The following is a 16,040-nucleotide window of genomic DNA, read 5'->3' as shown; positions in this document are numbered from 1 at the left end:
CCAATATGGACTCTGTCCTCCAAACAATCCCAACTCAAGGGTGTATGACATGGTCTACCATATAACGCCTGATAAGGAGACATACGAATAGAGATGTGATAACCATTATTGTACAAAAACTCAACCAAATAGAGGTAATCCTCCCAACGAGATTGTTGATCCATAACATACATCCTCAACATGTCCTCCAAAACCTGATTAATTCACTCTATCTAACCATCTATCTTAGGATGATAGGTTGAACTAAAGTTAAAATGTGTCCCTAAATCATGTTGAAGTGTAGTCCAAAAGGCTGAAGTGAACATTGGATCATGATCTGAAATGATCCGTCAAGGAATACCATGCAACCTCACAACTCTCTCCAAGAAAATTTGGGCCACTATCGCTGTTGTGTATGATGACCTGATTAGAGAAAAGTGCACTACTTTGGTCAACCTATCAATGGTGACCATAATAGCATCATGATGGCAAGAAGACATGGGCAAACCAACTATAAAATCTATAAATATAATGTCCTGTTTCCATTCTAGAACCAAATGTGACTGCAATAATCCTATTGGATGTTGATGCTCTATCTTCACTCACTGACACTCTAGGCAACATGACACAAAATTTGCAACATCACACCTCATACCAGCCCAATGATATATCTATCTCAAATCTGTGTGCATCTTCTTGACACTTGGATGTGCCAAGTAAGGTGCACGATGTGCCTCTGACATGATCAAATCTCAAATACCATCTGATGGTGAAACATAAATGTGTCCCAAATGCCTAAGAAGTCCATTTAACTCAATTAAATAACCTCCATACCTGCCCTCAAGAGTTCTGACCATGGTAATCTTTGTAATAACCTCCTGGTACCACACATTTGAAAGAAGAGCACTAAGAATATGACTCCTCAAATCCACACTAAGAGACACTACTGAGATCTCATGCCTCTTGTGGCTCAATGCATCTTCTACCACATTCTCCTTACCTTAGATATATCTCACCTCAAAGTCATACTCACATATAAAATCCATCCAACACCTCTACCTAGCATTCAAATTTGGTTGTGTGAAGATATACTGCAAGCTATTATGATTTGTGTCCAGCTCGTATCAATGCCCAAGAAGAAAATTCCCCCATCTAACCAAAGCATGTACCACTACTGCTAACTCTAGATAATGGGTGGGGTATTGTTTCTCATGATCTTTGAGTTTCCATGACTCATATGCAATCACTCAACCATCCTGCATCAACAATTCTCCTAAACCCTCCAAAGAAGCATCTGTACACACCACAAAATTCCCCAAAGGGTCTGGCACTGCTAGAATAGGTGCACTAGTCAAATGCTCCTTAAGTATCTGAAATGTTGCCTCACATTGTTCTATCCAAACAAACTTCTTCCCTTTCCTTTGAAGAGAAGTGATAGGATGGGCTATCTTGGAGAATTTATGAACATATCTATGATAATATTATGCTAGACTCATGAAACTGCGCACCTCACCCACATTAGTAGGTGTTGGTTAATCAACAATCATCTGAATCTTTGAGGGATCAAATGTGATACCCTCTCCTGAAATCACATGACCAAGATATGTCACCTCTATCTAGAAGAACTCACACTTCACCAAATTGGTGTACAGTTGATTCTCCCTAAGACACTGTAGAACTTGTCTCACATGGTCCTTATGCTCCTCAATTGTTCTCAAATAAATCAATATCATCCATAAATACCAATACAAATATGTCCAAATACAACTTGAATACACCATTCATCAAGCTTATGAAAACTAATTGTGCATTCATGAGACCGAAAGGTACTACTATGAACTCATAGTGCCCATATATAGTACGGAAAGTTGTGTGATGATTATCTGCCTCATGAATCCTCAACTAGTGATACTTGGACTTAAGGTCAATCTTATAAAAGACCTTTGCATCCTTAATATGATCAAATAAGTCATCCATCTAAGGCAAAGGATATCGATTTTTCACCGTCACCTCATTCAGTTGCCTGTAGTCAATACATAATTAAAGAGATTCGTCCTTCTTTTTCACAAACAACACAGGTGCACCCCAAGGGTACGCACTAGTATGAATGAACCCCTTCACCAACACCTCCTCCAACTGCACCCTCTACTCACTCAACTCCTATGTGGTTATCCGATATGGAGCCTTAGAGATAGGCTCATCTCCCAACATCAAATCAATATCTCACTGAGAGGGCATACCTGAAATCTCACTAGGAAAAAAATCTACATACTCCTGAAGGATAGGATGTTTCTATAATTAATCCTCTGAACTAACTCCCTCATCTGCATCCTTCACTCTAACTTCAAATAGCTGACAACCCTTATGAACATACCTCTTCATCTGCATAGAAAAAATCATGCGAAGAGAGATAGGTCTCTAAATACCTACAATATCCACACTCTTCCCACTATCATCCACACACTGCACTCTCTTACCTCTACAACCTATTTGCACTTGGTGAGACCCAATCCAATCTGTGTCAAGAACCATATCATAGGATCTCAAAGATATAATACGAAGATCCACAAAAGTATGGAAATCTCCCAAAGCTAAAGTACATCCGAGCACAAGGAAATCCACTACCAGCTTGGATCCTATAGCTAACTCTACCTACCACCTATCATACTGCTTTGCTATAGAAAGCCCACATTTCTCTACTAGAAAAGGAGAAATAAAAGAATGTGATGCTTTTGAATCAAATAACATTGAATAATAGATACAACCTATCACACCTGATGTCTCCACAATAGTGGCATAATGCTTAGCCTGATGGTTATCAACCACCACAAATACATGATGAGATCTACCTGCATCTCCAATTGTAGGATTATAAGTGGTTGGCTTCTACTACCCTGATATCTAATAAGTACATTGAGGACAATGAATGATAATTTATTCTGGTTGTCCACATGAAAATTAATCTCTCCTACCAAACACTCTACTCCCTGGTGTAGTACGCGACTATTGAACACTACCTCTACTAGAAGTTGGCTGCAAACTCTATGTTGGATGAGAAGGAGTAGGTATCCTATCACGTTAATGGCTATGACTCCTATCCACCTAAAATCTGGTACCTCGCACAAGTTTTTAACCCTGAGAATTCCTCTTCTTGAATTGTTGACCACTGTAGAAAGAGGAAGGATGGCTCCTAGCAAAATCTAGAGTCTGTGGTTGAGAAGCTCTCGCAACTAATCCTATAATGGGTGCACTAACTGCCTTTCCACTTGTCACACCTCTTGACAGTAAGGCAATATTCTCCTCCGCTAACCTCACTTTCTCCACAACTGCCTCCAAAGTCTTAGGTTCGTGCATCTGAACCTCACCAATAATGCGATCACTGAGACCTCTAACAAAGTGCAGAATCAACATTGGCTCATCATTTGCAATCCCAACATACTATCTAAGCTCAAAGAACTTGTGCTCATATTGCTCCACAGTCATCCTCTACTACCTCAAGTCATGGAACTCATCGTCCTTCTTTTGCCTCCAATGCTCTGAAAGGAATCAAGCATGAAACCGCTCCAAGAACAACTCCCAAGATATTGTCGCTATGTCTAGATGCAACTTTTGCTCCTCCATGTGCCACCATGTCATTGCAAAACCACGAAGATGCATGATCACACATCTCACCTTGGTGTTACTGCTACATGGGTGCATAGAAAAATACCTACCTAAGTCCAAAAGCCAAGTCTCCACCTCCATACCACTACCTAAACCATCAAAAGTAGAAGGGTGCGTCCTTATTAAATCTCTCATGTGAATAGTTGTAAGTGCCTCCTAGGAGAATGTGAATGCTCTCTCTCCTGATGTTTCAAATGATGATATCCCTCCTACTGGTTCTCCTCCTATCTCGGTCCTAGGCGACCAATAATCTCTTGAAGCATGTTCACCAACTATGGAATCACATCATCTCTAGGCTAGTCCAAGTACTGCTCCTCATGGTGTGACTCTTTAGAAACATCAGGACAAGGATTCCTACAAGTACCCATGCTACCAACATGACAACTATCTCTACCCCTAGCGTGCATCTTGTCTAAGCAAGACACAAAAGAAAACTATAAGCTAACCATCTAGGGCAACTATAATAGGAAAATAAATAACAGGGATAAAACCGTTGGGCTACCCCATGCTAAAAGCTAGCATGCACAATGGGCTCAAATGAAATCAGAGTACCCAGTGTATGAACATGGGCTTTGATACCAATGTAATGCCCGCCAAAATACCTTAGAGAAAATAAGCATCTAACATTCTAAATTGAGAATCTTTTTTTTTAAATATCAACTAATGCAACACATAACATCATTTTCTAATTACACTCATTAACTAGTTAACCATTATGAACATACATCTTAACACATTGTTTTAATTACGCAAGAAGAAATAAACATAACATCATTAACTTCTCCCTAAGGTACTTCAACGTCATTACTTATTAACTACCAAAATGACATCCTACTCATATGATAATCTCATCTAACTATAATCAACCTTTAATCTAATGTATCATATTCATTACCAACCATGAGATATGCAACCTACTAGATTAATTACCCAAATATGATATGCAAACTAATCTACCTTTCACTAGCATGATACATTTACTCTTTCCATGCAAGACTAATCCCCTTTCGTAAGTTCATTTTATGATCCAAATCCAGATGTATTTTAACCCTTAGCCATTTCCTACCTACATTATCATTATCCACTTACAATGGTATTGAAATACTAATGTATAGACATATTTATTCTTATTTATCCTTTATCCATACTACACATGCAACTAGATTCCTACAATGATCATTTCCTTCATCTTGAATCCTAAATGCATTAATGCAAGTATATTAATTCTTTCCTTTAATCTTATACCCTATGCATATCACTTAACTTCTAGTACAATCACATGGACAACATCTTATCTACATGATATTCATTTATCAACCATAAATCCTACTGTATTCATTCCATTTTCTCAAGGATCTTTTCACATATCAATCTACTTCTTGATAGTAACCATAGAACACAAACTAACACAATAATATCATGAATCTATTCTTTTTCTAGTGTAATTCCATTACAACATCTAAGTACATGAAAGTCAATTACATTCATTCTACAATAACATCACCATACATCCCATGGTTCCAATATTATAAGTCATGTCATAATCCTAAGTTCCAACTACAATACAATTACATTCATATGAATAATACATCATGAGTACAACTCATTTCTAACACATGATTTCATCTACTTTACAAGGTAAGACATTACATGAGTCCAAGATACCCTTTACATAAATTTGCTATAATAAGAAGAATCCATAAGAATATCCCAATGGTTGAAAAGCACCAACCACCCAACCATGTGGAACCAAAGGAACCACCCCCCATGCTAGGAGATGACACAAGGTCCCAACACACACTCTATATCTAAGTTGAGACTCAACAACCAAAGAGACCCAACACAACAAGAAATATCCAACATGAACCAATCACAAACAATCATAAGTAGGAAACTCTCAGAGGCTTATAGATCAACAATTCATAAATAAAAATCCATAAGACATAAGAATAATCACCAAGGGGACACATGTAGGAGTGGAGTGTAATCACAAGCCATCCTATAACATAACATATACTATAACAAAAGGCACAAGCATGATGGACATGTGGAGCCATATCAACCTATGAGAGAACAAGGGAGATTGAATTGCCATCACGATGACCTTCCCATGCCTATCCTCAAACATCCTCCCTAGGATCAAGTCATGGGGCTCACAACTATTCATTATCTTGATTAGTGAATTATTTAACTTGTCCCATTAATTTATTATTATGTTCACTTGTTTACATCATGGTAAACTTCCAATATTCCCCAGTGGTCTAGACTTCATTCATCCTTACAAGGAACCTCATGCAAGCCTATCTCTCGTGACTCCGGTCATCACAAGGAATCCCACTCCCCCTAACATGGGCCAAAACATAAATGCAATGAGAGGCTCATAAACACTATATAAATCTGAAACTATCATCATGCAACCACACACATACATGGACATCTAATAGTCATATTACCAAGTAACAACAAGGATCCTCATAGCATAAAATACTTCAAGATAAGATAACCAAATCTGCTCAACAAATGAAACATGCATCAACAACAAGGCACATCAACTTCTGGACTGAACTCAATAAAACAATCTTCTCTATCATGGCTTCTCAACACGATAGAGGGCATAAATCCACATAAAGATTACTACAATAATTAGAAGAAAAGTCATTAAAACATTCATCAAATAAATCAAATGTAGAATCTGAAAAATAACATCATATAACCAAAAATGCCTCTGGTACAAATCGAAATAAAAAAAAATTCCAGATACAAAACAACAAACTGACAAATGCTCTTAAACTACAGATTAGCACATCCGCATAGCTAAATAGCGCATTTGACCAATATTGAGGCACTTTTGATCATTTCTGAAGTGCATTTGACACTTTTTGAAACACATGTATTCATTGTTTTAGCACATATAGACAATAGAATGGAGCATTTAACAAATAGTCTAGCGCATTTAAGAAACTGGTGCATATGAACAAATTTTTAGTGCTTTTATACCAGAATACAAAAATGACAGAAAATGTCTAAGTTACGATTCCAAATTAAAAATCTGATAAAAATGACAATACTAAAACCAGATTGCTCAAAGATGCCTAGACAAGACGAAATGGAAGCAACAAATGGATTACAAAACCACTATCACATGAAGGAGAAAATACAATTCGAAACACAAGGATATTTCACTCTATAATCATAGAAAAAATCTCTCAATGAACTCAATCCAAGTCCAATATACATTCTATAGACAATACAACTCTCAAGCAAAACAAAGACACCCAAAGAGAACCAAATAAAAATAGAGGAAGCAAGAACTAAATCTCTGCAACCTCCTTCCACGGCAAGACCAACCAAAGAAACTCACAGACAACCAAATTTCACAACAACCCCAATTTTGTTGGGCACAATAAAATTTATCCATTAATCCTCCAAGCCAAACAACAACAGGAAACCAAAATAGAGATTCAGAATAGAAGAAATTGCATAGTATCGTGTGTTCGCAACAACACTCTCTTAGCCAATTTGAAAATAAAGTATTTTCCCAAAGCCTAAAGTTTTAACTATATAATATATTTTATGCACATAAATATTTCCCATGAACCATAGTCTAAACTATATAATATTATTTTTCCCAAAACAATTGCACACAGTCATTTCTACATACACGACGTATACAAAGGTAGAAATAAAAATATACAAGAGCAAGATCTCCAACCTGCAACCCATGTTATGGAAGAAAACTGACAAAGATCTCCAAAGACAAACCCAAAATGCAAACCCCAAGCTATAGCAAAATCCCAATGCAAAGCCAAAACCAAGAGCCAAGAAAAACTTGCAAAGAAAATTTTCAGGAGAAGCAACCCTAAAAACCTCTCAAGAAACAAAATAAAAAGTCATTCAAAAATGCTAAAACCCTAGCCTCCATGAGAACCAATCAAAATATTTGATTTTAGAGTTTATTTTACCAACCCACCTTATGTTATATTTTTACCTCCAATTTAAAATTCAACCAATGAGAATAAAGGGTAGGTAGAATAAATATAAAATCTGTTTATACAACCAAGTGGGAACATATATTATTATTTTATTTTTAAAGTGTTTATACACTCCACTGTAAATAAAAGTCAAACTATATAAATAAAACATAAGCTATATATAAATATTCAAATGGGGAATTGATAATAAATAAACCAAAGGCTCATAAATAAATTAAAGAGTCCAAATAAAATATTAAACCATAGGAAAATAAATAAATATTAATCATCAAATAATTAAATGCTCAAAGCAAGGGTGTGTGTATGAAAAGAAAATGGAGCCATGTTTCTCTTCAATGCTTGCTCCTCATTAGAGAGATCATTGAGGCATATTAGCTCTTTCTTCATTCATATTAGATACCCTATGAGAGGTACAAGGTTTCTCATTGTCATCTCTAGGATTAGGATCTACAAAAGATTTTAGGTGATCTACGTATGAAATGCATTTTCCCAAAACGATCACCATAGCACAACATATTTAAAAAATAAAAGCTTTGAGATCTAATCTATGAAAAGGAATCAACTTGGAAATTCGAAAAATTCAATATGTCCAAGTGCTATGAATGAAAAGAAGTAACATGAAGTGAAAGAAGCCATTATCCAACACATGATTATAATAAATGTATGTAAAAAGAAATGTAATCATGTGTGAAATAACAAATAGATCAAGTCCATTGATGGCCATGATTAATATTGAAATTTAAGTTCAAGCAAATTATTTGAAAATAAATTAGGAATTTATAAATAAAACCACTTAATTTAATTTATTTAAATTGATGAGATTCAAATTTGATTTGTTTTTTAAATTTTGAAAAATGTGAAATGAAATTTTGGAATTGATAATTTGAAAGTTGAGATTCGAATAATTCAAAATTTTAGAAAAATGATTATTCAATTTTTGAAAATTTATGCAACCTCCTAGGAAATTTAAATTTATACTTACGGCCTTGAAAACAACCTCTTAATTTAAATTTAAAAGTATCCACTAGAAGATTTGAATTTAAACAAAAATTTAATTTTAAAATTAGGGCTTTGTTAAATAACCTCTTAATTTTAAATTTTAAATTTGAAATGTTGAAATATGAGAGTTGAAAAAATTAATTTAATTTTTAAAATTAGGGCTCTTTTAATTAACCTCTTGATTTTTTAAAATTTAAATTTGAAATTGTCCACAAGAGAATTAAATTTACAATTAGGGTCTTGTAGAAAGAGCCACTTAATTTAAAATTTAAATTTGAAAATAGATCTAAGATTGGAATTTGGAATTTGAAAATTTGGAAAATGCACAAGATTAATTCAAATTTAGAAATTAGGGTTTGTTTAATTAACCACTTAATTTTAAAATTTAAATTTGATCCAAGGTTGTAATTTTGAATTTGAATTTTAAATTAGCAACCAAATTTGAAGAGGGAAATTCAAAATTTAAACAACCCACAAGTTGAATTTTAAAAATAAAAAATTAGGGTTTTTGAAATTAACCTCTTAATTAATTATGAAATTCGACTTGTAGATAAAAATTTGAATTTGAAAATTGAATGAATTCTTAGATCTAAAAACATTAATCCAAATTATACAAATCACAAGCTCAATTTTGAATTTAAAAATTAGGGTTTTAGTGAAATTAACCTCTAAATTTAAAAAAATTCCAAGAAAATCAAACTTGTAAATGAAAATTTGAATTTGAAATTGCATACATTCAGATTTGAAAACAAAAATCAAAATTAACGTTTTAAGGAGTTGGGTTCACCAAAATGTAAAGTGGAAAATCTGAGCTTAGCAAATTCACCACGTGGAAGGGAGAAATCACTAAGTCAATTTTCACTTGGAGGACTTTACATTCAAAAGAGGAGATGAATCCACTAGATCCAATCCTAAATGAGACAAGGATTGAATACTGAGTAGATTGGGTTAATTTGGGTTTTCCTCTTTTGTAAGTTGAATGATTAAAATAAGTAGAATGGTGAAGTTGAAGACAAAATATGTGGAAACAATGAGCTATAGATTTGGGATTCTATCGTGCACCTGGATCTGAGTAATATGAGTTGATTAGGAACTTCCCTGTGAAAATTACCAAAAATAGTCGGGACTGTGTGCAGAGACCGGGGCACCCCCTCTTAGTCCTCTGAGATTTCCGATCACTGAAAAGGGGTTTTCCTTTTCTATGTCTGAAGCTTATTTCCAAGATTAAAGTTGCACACATGTTTCCTACACACAGAAAGAAAGGAAAATGTGTTGGGAATAGGGGTTTGCCTAAGTCAAACCCTGATTGAGGAATCAACCTTGAATGAAATATTACAAATACTGAAGTAAATAATGGAAAGATATACCTTAGATTTGCAATGATTGATGATGTTTTGCTTCATAAATGTAATCACATATGTTGTATGAAATGGTATGAACATGAAATATCCCTAACACACATACATGCTTGCAAATGAGTGATGTAATGTTGATCCAATGGATAGATGAAGAATATGAAGCCTTGAGGAATGATAGATGATGAAATATTGAATGCTTGAGATCCAATTCCACCTTCATGAATGTAGTATGAATGTCCTCTTATGCTTGTATATCAAAATGAGAGGGGAAGACCTCCTTATATACCTTCATGTCATCAAACATTTAATTTTTTGACATAGGGCGACATGGGGGATTTATTTCCCGCTCAAATTTGAGATAGGGCCTAAGGGCCAAAATAGGTCCTGATTAGGGAGCACCAGCGCATGGCGCCATGGTCTTACCCTAATTTAGGCTAGGAACAAGGGGATATTCAAGTTATAAGATGCAATTATTAAGCTTGGTTGAATAGGGGAGGTATAAATGGGTTCTGATCAAGCATGGGGATACGACCAGTAAGGTGAGGGCCCAAAATACAGTCAAAATTGCAAGGGGTGCAATTTTAGGATGCTACAACTAAATAGCCACACTGATGCATAGTAGATATTATAAGATGGTAGAATCTTCTGATGCATCTATATCCTCCTAGCCATAGATAAATATTGTGTATTCCATTTATTATGCTTATTGCCAATATTTCTTTCAATCTAAAGCCACATGTCCTCCAAACAAGGTTTAACTACAAAAGGAATTCCAAGGTATCTAACCTGCTTGTTAGGTAAATGTAATGCCCCGCCAAGAACCCCGAAGGAAAAACCCACATCAAGGGTGAATTTTTTTTTTTTTAAGTATAAAGCACATTAAGTGCATTAAATCACAACATTGCACAATAACACAAGCGAAACACTTACACCTGAATTCCTTAAGGGTTACCAATGAAGAATTAAACCAAAAGATAAATTCCACAATTACGATTAATCCAATAATCCATCATTAACTCAATGATCATAAGAAGCCATATGCAATAACAGATACATCATTGAAAGATTTAAAGGATACAACATAGTTTCTCTTCAATAATCATTTACACACATCATAAAGGAAACTGATAAATACATCCCAAACTTAGGATTACATTGCTCTTCCAATACATGGCTTCTCAATATACATATAAAGATACAACTTAACTAAATACAAGGTTACAAAAGATCATGATACAATGACCACATAGGTCTCCAAATAACAATAATCTCCAAACATGAGATAAAGCATGAGCCAGGAACCACAAAAACACCCGCGAAGCCAATCCTCGCATGAAGGTACGAACATGAACATCTGATGGGAAGTGGCACTACCACTCGACCATGTGATCCCAACTGTAAATCACCCCACTGTGCTAGGAGATAGCAGAGGACCCTCAAGCAAGAAAAAGCATGACATGGTCGACAGAACCATACGACTCCATGACAACACAATATGACTCCATAATATCCAGTTGACTCAACATCACAAATACACAAGTGAACCTAAAGAGAGAGTTTCATTGCATAGCTTATGATGGTTACCATGGTTGGCCTCCATAGGTCCCGACCCCCATCCTAGGTTATCTTGGTAACCTTTCTTGAACCTCCGGCTCCAACTAAGTCTCATGCGGACCCTACCAGCCTTTTGTGAAGACAAGGTGGTCGGTTTTCCATTCTAGGCCTTCTCACTACATTATGAACCCTGTACAAGCACTCACTTATGCGTGAGGTACAATATCTTATTTAATGTTATGCACTACCCACCTTATCAATTAATTAGATTATCACTTTATTATCTAACTTTCGATGGGTTATCCTGCCAACCACTTTGGGTGCAACCCCCACTCGAAAGCGACTCTCTCCAAGCACACTAAACAAACATGGTCACTCCACAAGGACCCTATGGCGAAGCAAACAACCATAACACCACTATCCAAAAACAAGTGGTCAAAATGAGGACATACTGACTCTTGGTTAACCATAAGGCAAAGACACTACATGGTTAAGACAACGAAGTCATCATATATCACTTGGTCAAAGGTAGCAAATACGCCACCACAGGATGACTGAACCATAGACCATAAATAAAATAATATAACTCTTTTCAAGGAAAGCTAATTTCACTAAGTCTGTACTCGGACAATCTTTGAGAAAATTAGAATCATAAGCACTTGCAACATCATTGATTGAAAATTAAATTAAACACTCTTCTATGATATTCACATCTATTCAATTTCCAAATCAATATTCCATCAAGAATGAAATCCACATCAAATATTCAATCTAATAAAACATGAATTCCTAATAGGCATTTAATTCATTTCCAGAATATATCCAAATTAACCAATTTGAATTACTAATTCATGCCTTGATTTCCATAGATAAATTTATTAAACCACATAATAAAAATCATTTGGAAATTACTATCTTTATTTAACATTAAAAAGACTTTAAAAATATTCCATTTTATACAAATAAAATTCACGACACATAACAAGTTGCACCGCGAAGGGTACAAGGGTCACACGAGGGCCAAGTCCAACCCGCGGTAGTGTTGCTGTCGAGGCAGCAGATACTACCTACTGGTAATACTGTTGTCGACCGGTAGCAGGCCTACCGACTAGTAGTGTTGCTACCATCGGTAGCAGCCGCTACTGACCGATAGCACTGCTACCAACTGGTAGCAGTCCTACCGACCAGTAGTGTTGCTACCGCATAGCAGTACTACCGACTGGTAGTATTGCTACCTATGGGTAGCAGACACTACCAAACCACGTGGTGGGACTAGCCCGCCACGAGGTAAGGTAAGGTCCACATTTCAAATTAAATACATGCCTCCATAGCATATAAAACCGATTAACAAGAAAACGATTCATTCCCTGATCATTTCACAGGCACACACACACATAGTGCCAAAATCCAAATTACAAAGAGATATTTACCAATAAGGTAAATGGTGAAATAACATCACACAAGAACCCAATAAATAAGGATTTAGGCAACAATAGAATATTTCAACAGGTAGGAGAAGGGTTAAAATAAATTTCCTTGCTTCCATACATAGGAAGAATTCCTTACATCTAGCAAAAGGCAATAACCAATTTTTGCCAACATAAATCCCAAATCTTGGGCAATTAGATACTAGAAAGCACACAACAAACTAAATCTAATTCATTCTATTCCAAATAGAAGAGGTAATTCAAGAAGTTGATTTTCAAGAACAAAAACATATAGCAAATAGAGAAATGAATCATTTCTTTCCTATAAGTAATCATATGATATAAGCTTCACAAAATCAACAATAACAGGCACTCTTTCTTCCATTCCAATCATTCCACAAGAATCTACAAAGAGATTTACATTTTTTTTTAACATGCAGGAAATAACTGAAATATTCAAATTTAAATTTCAAACAAGAAGAGATTATCCAACCTTGAAGTAAACTAGCAAGCAAAATGATGGAAGAACCGCAGTCCTTGCAAACCAAATCAAATTCCAGCTCCTCCTTTAGAATGGTTTTTCCAAATTTCTCTCCCAAATTTTTTGCTTCCTCTTCCCATGAATTTCCAAGAATATATGGGAAAAATAATTTCAACCTAAACTTTCTAAGTTAAAAGTTTCCTCCACCAATCAGATTAAATTATTTAAAAAGTAAAAAGCAATCAGATTTACTCTTTTTTCAAAAATAATTATTTTCCAATAAATAAAATACCAAAGTAAAAAGACAAGCTTTTATTTTTATTTCATTTCCTTTTTCACAATACTTTCCTTCAGCATAAGCACGTAAAACTTAAATGGCTGGGCAATTATTTATTTCCTTCCACAATATAATGATACAACTATTCACAATGAAATAAGCCAATTTGACCATTTAATCTAGCAAACCATTAATTTAATTAAATCAATAATCTCAAAGCATAATAATTAACTAATTACACTAACATAAGATAGCATCATCCATTCAATTAAATAACCAATTAAATAATGGAAACACGCACAACGAAGGATGATCAAATGACGACTCACAAATGACCAAACCAAAGCACTATGACTTGCATACCAGCTAGACAGGAAAGACAACCGACTGACAACACTCACATGAGTGTAACTATGGGTCAAGTTAGGGTCCAACAACTATCTCCTCCACTCCCATTGGACATATAAGGCACGCTCAGACCTGTGAAACCAGGTGGAGTCGATACCCCATACCTACCCAGTAGTAGTACTTGCAATGTCCTACACCAAAGAATCCACACATGCATATAGGCAAATACATATATAGAGACACAAAACGCACACCGATGAAGGAGAATCGTGATGTTCCCTCTCATTGGAGTGAGTGAAGTAAAATCACCCCCTCGCATCCCAATACACTTGTAAACACGCAACATATAAATAACGCATCACACATATAAGGTAAGAGTGTCGGTCCATGATAATGATCCATAAAATAACATTAATTATAAGCACTAAGATACTGCATAAAATCATACACCACAAATCCAAATAAAGCATGAAATAACATCGCATAAAATATAAATCAATATACAATAATGTTCCACAGAAGTCAATCAAAACATACAAAAAGAGACTGATCAAGGAGGGGTACTACAGTACGCCCTATTAATAGCTATACTTGTTAAACCATATGGGGGGTGTATTCTTCCACCCTAACATAATTAACTTGGTAGAAGATATTTTTGCCCCAGAGGCATTAGAGAATAGATCTAGAATTTTTATTAGGGAATCTATATTTTCTTCCTTAAGTTCTAGGTTGAGTGCAATATCATTTGCAAACTGAATATTTATCAAGTCTTCATTGTTAGGAAGAGAGATACCCTTTATCCTTGGGAAGTAGGAGGATTATCTAAGAAGGTAGAAAATTTTATTGGATGCAATTACAAATAGAGTTGAAGCAAATGGGTGGCCATGTCTAATAAATCTTCCTAGGAGAGACTATCGGCACGAGATCCATTAACTTCAACTTGGGAAAATGAATCCTTCAGAAGGACTCACATGATATGACAAAATTCTAAGGGGAAGCTATAACCTTCCAGCATCATGATTAAAAAAATACATTCAGCTCGATTGTATGCCTTTTCAAAATCTAGTAGGAACATGGCTACTTGTCAATTGGTATTATTAGCCTAGTTCATGGCTTCCCAACTAGTAATGAGGTTGTTAAGGATATATCTACCCTTTATAAAAACCAATTTGAGTATTGCTAACAAACTTGGCAAGACTATTTACAAGTCTTAGAGACACAATTTTAAGGAGAATCTTGATATTTGAAAAAATCCCTTATCAAGAATTGGAGAATCTTGATAAGGGATTTTTTCCCATCCTTGGGGAGGATTTTGATGAATCCTTTGTTAATTTCACTACCAATGATCCTACTTTAAAATATTCCTCATATACTTGGTATAAATCATTACCTATCCAACTCTTAGCCTCTTTGTAGAACTCAAGATCAGTAACCCATTAGGGTTGGACGCTTTATCATTATTAAGAGTGTTAATGAAATTGATTATTTACTCCAATAAAATTAGGTTCTTAAGAATGCTTGCCTCATGTTCAAATATCTTCTTTAGTATGAGATCTTCACAAATTTGTCTGGCTTTCTGGTTGTTATGCAAGTCTCCTTCAGAGGAAAAGAGTTTTTGGTAATATGCTAGGAATGCATCTTTGATGTAACCATTGTCAATAAATAATTTTCCTTCCTCCTATATTCTATCAATTATTTCTTTGAATTTCTTCTGCCTCAACAGATTAAAGAAAATATTAGAGCCCTTATCACCTTACTGCAACCAATTGATTTTGGCTCTTACCTTTTGGCCTTGGATTTTCTTAGCCTATAGGCTCCTCAGATGATTTTTGGAAAGAGCCAGCTATTCTAAAACTATCAGGTTGGTTAGATCCAACTAGATTTGGGACTCAAGGGAAAAAACATTTTCATTTAGCTTTATTTCCATTTTCCTATCATCTTTATCTTTTTTCCTACCCACTG

Source organism: Cryptomeria japonica, chromosome 8 (genome assembly GCF_030272615.1).
Source record: "Cryptomeria japonica chromosome 8, Sugi_1.0, whole genome shotgun sequence".
In the NCBI taxonomy this organism is placed as follows: domain Eukaryota; kingdom Viridiplantae; phylum Streptophyta; class Pinopsida; order Cupressales; family Cupressaceae; genus Cryptomeria; species Cryptomeria japonica.
The sequence above is the reverse complement of the archived record's forward strand: the minus strand, read 5'-3'. Positions refer to the sequence as shown.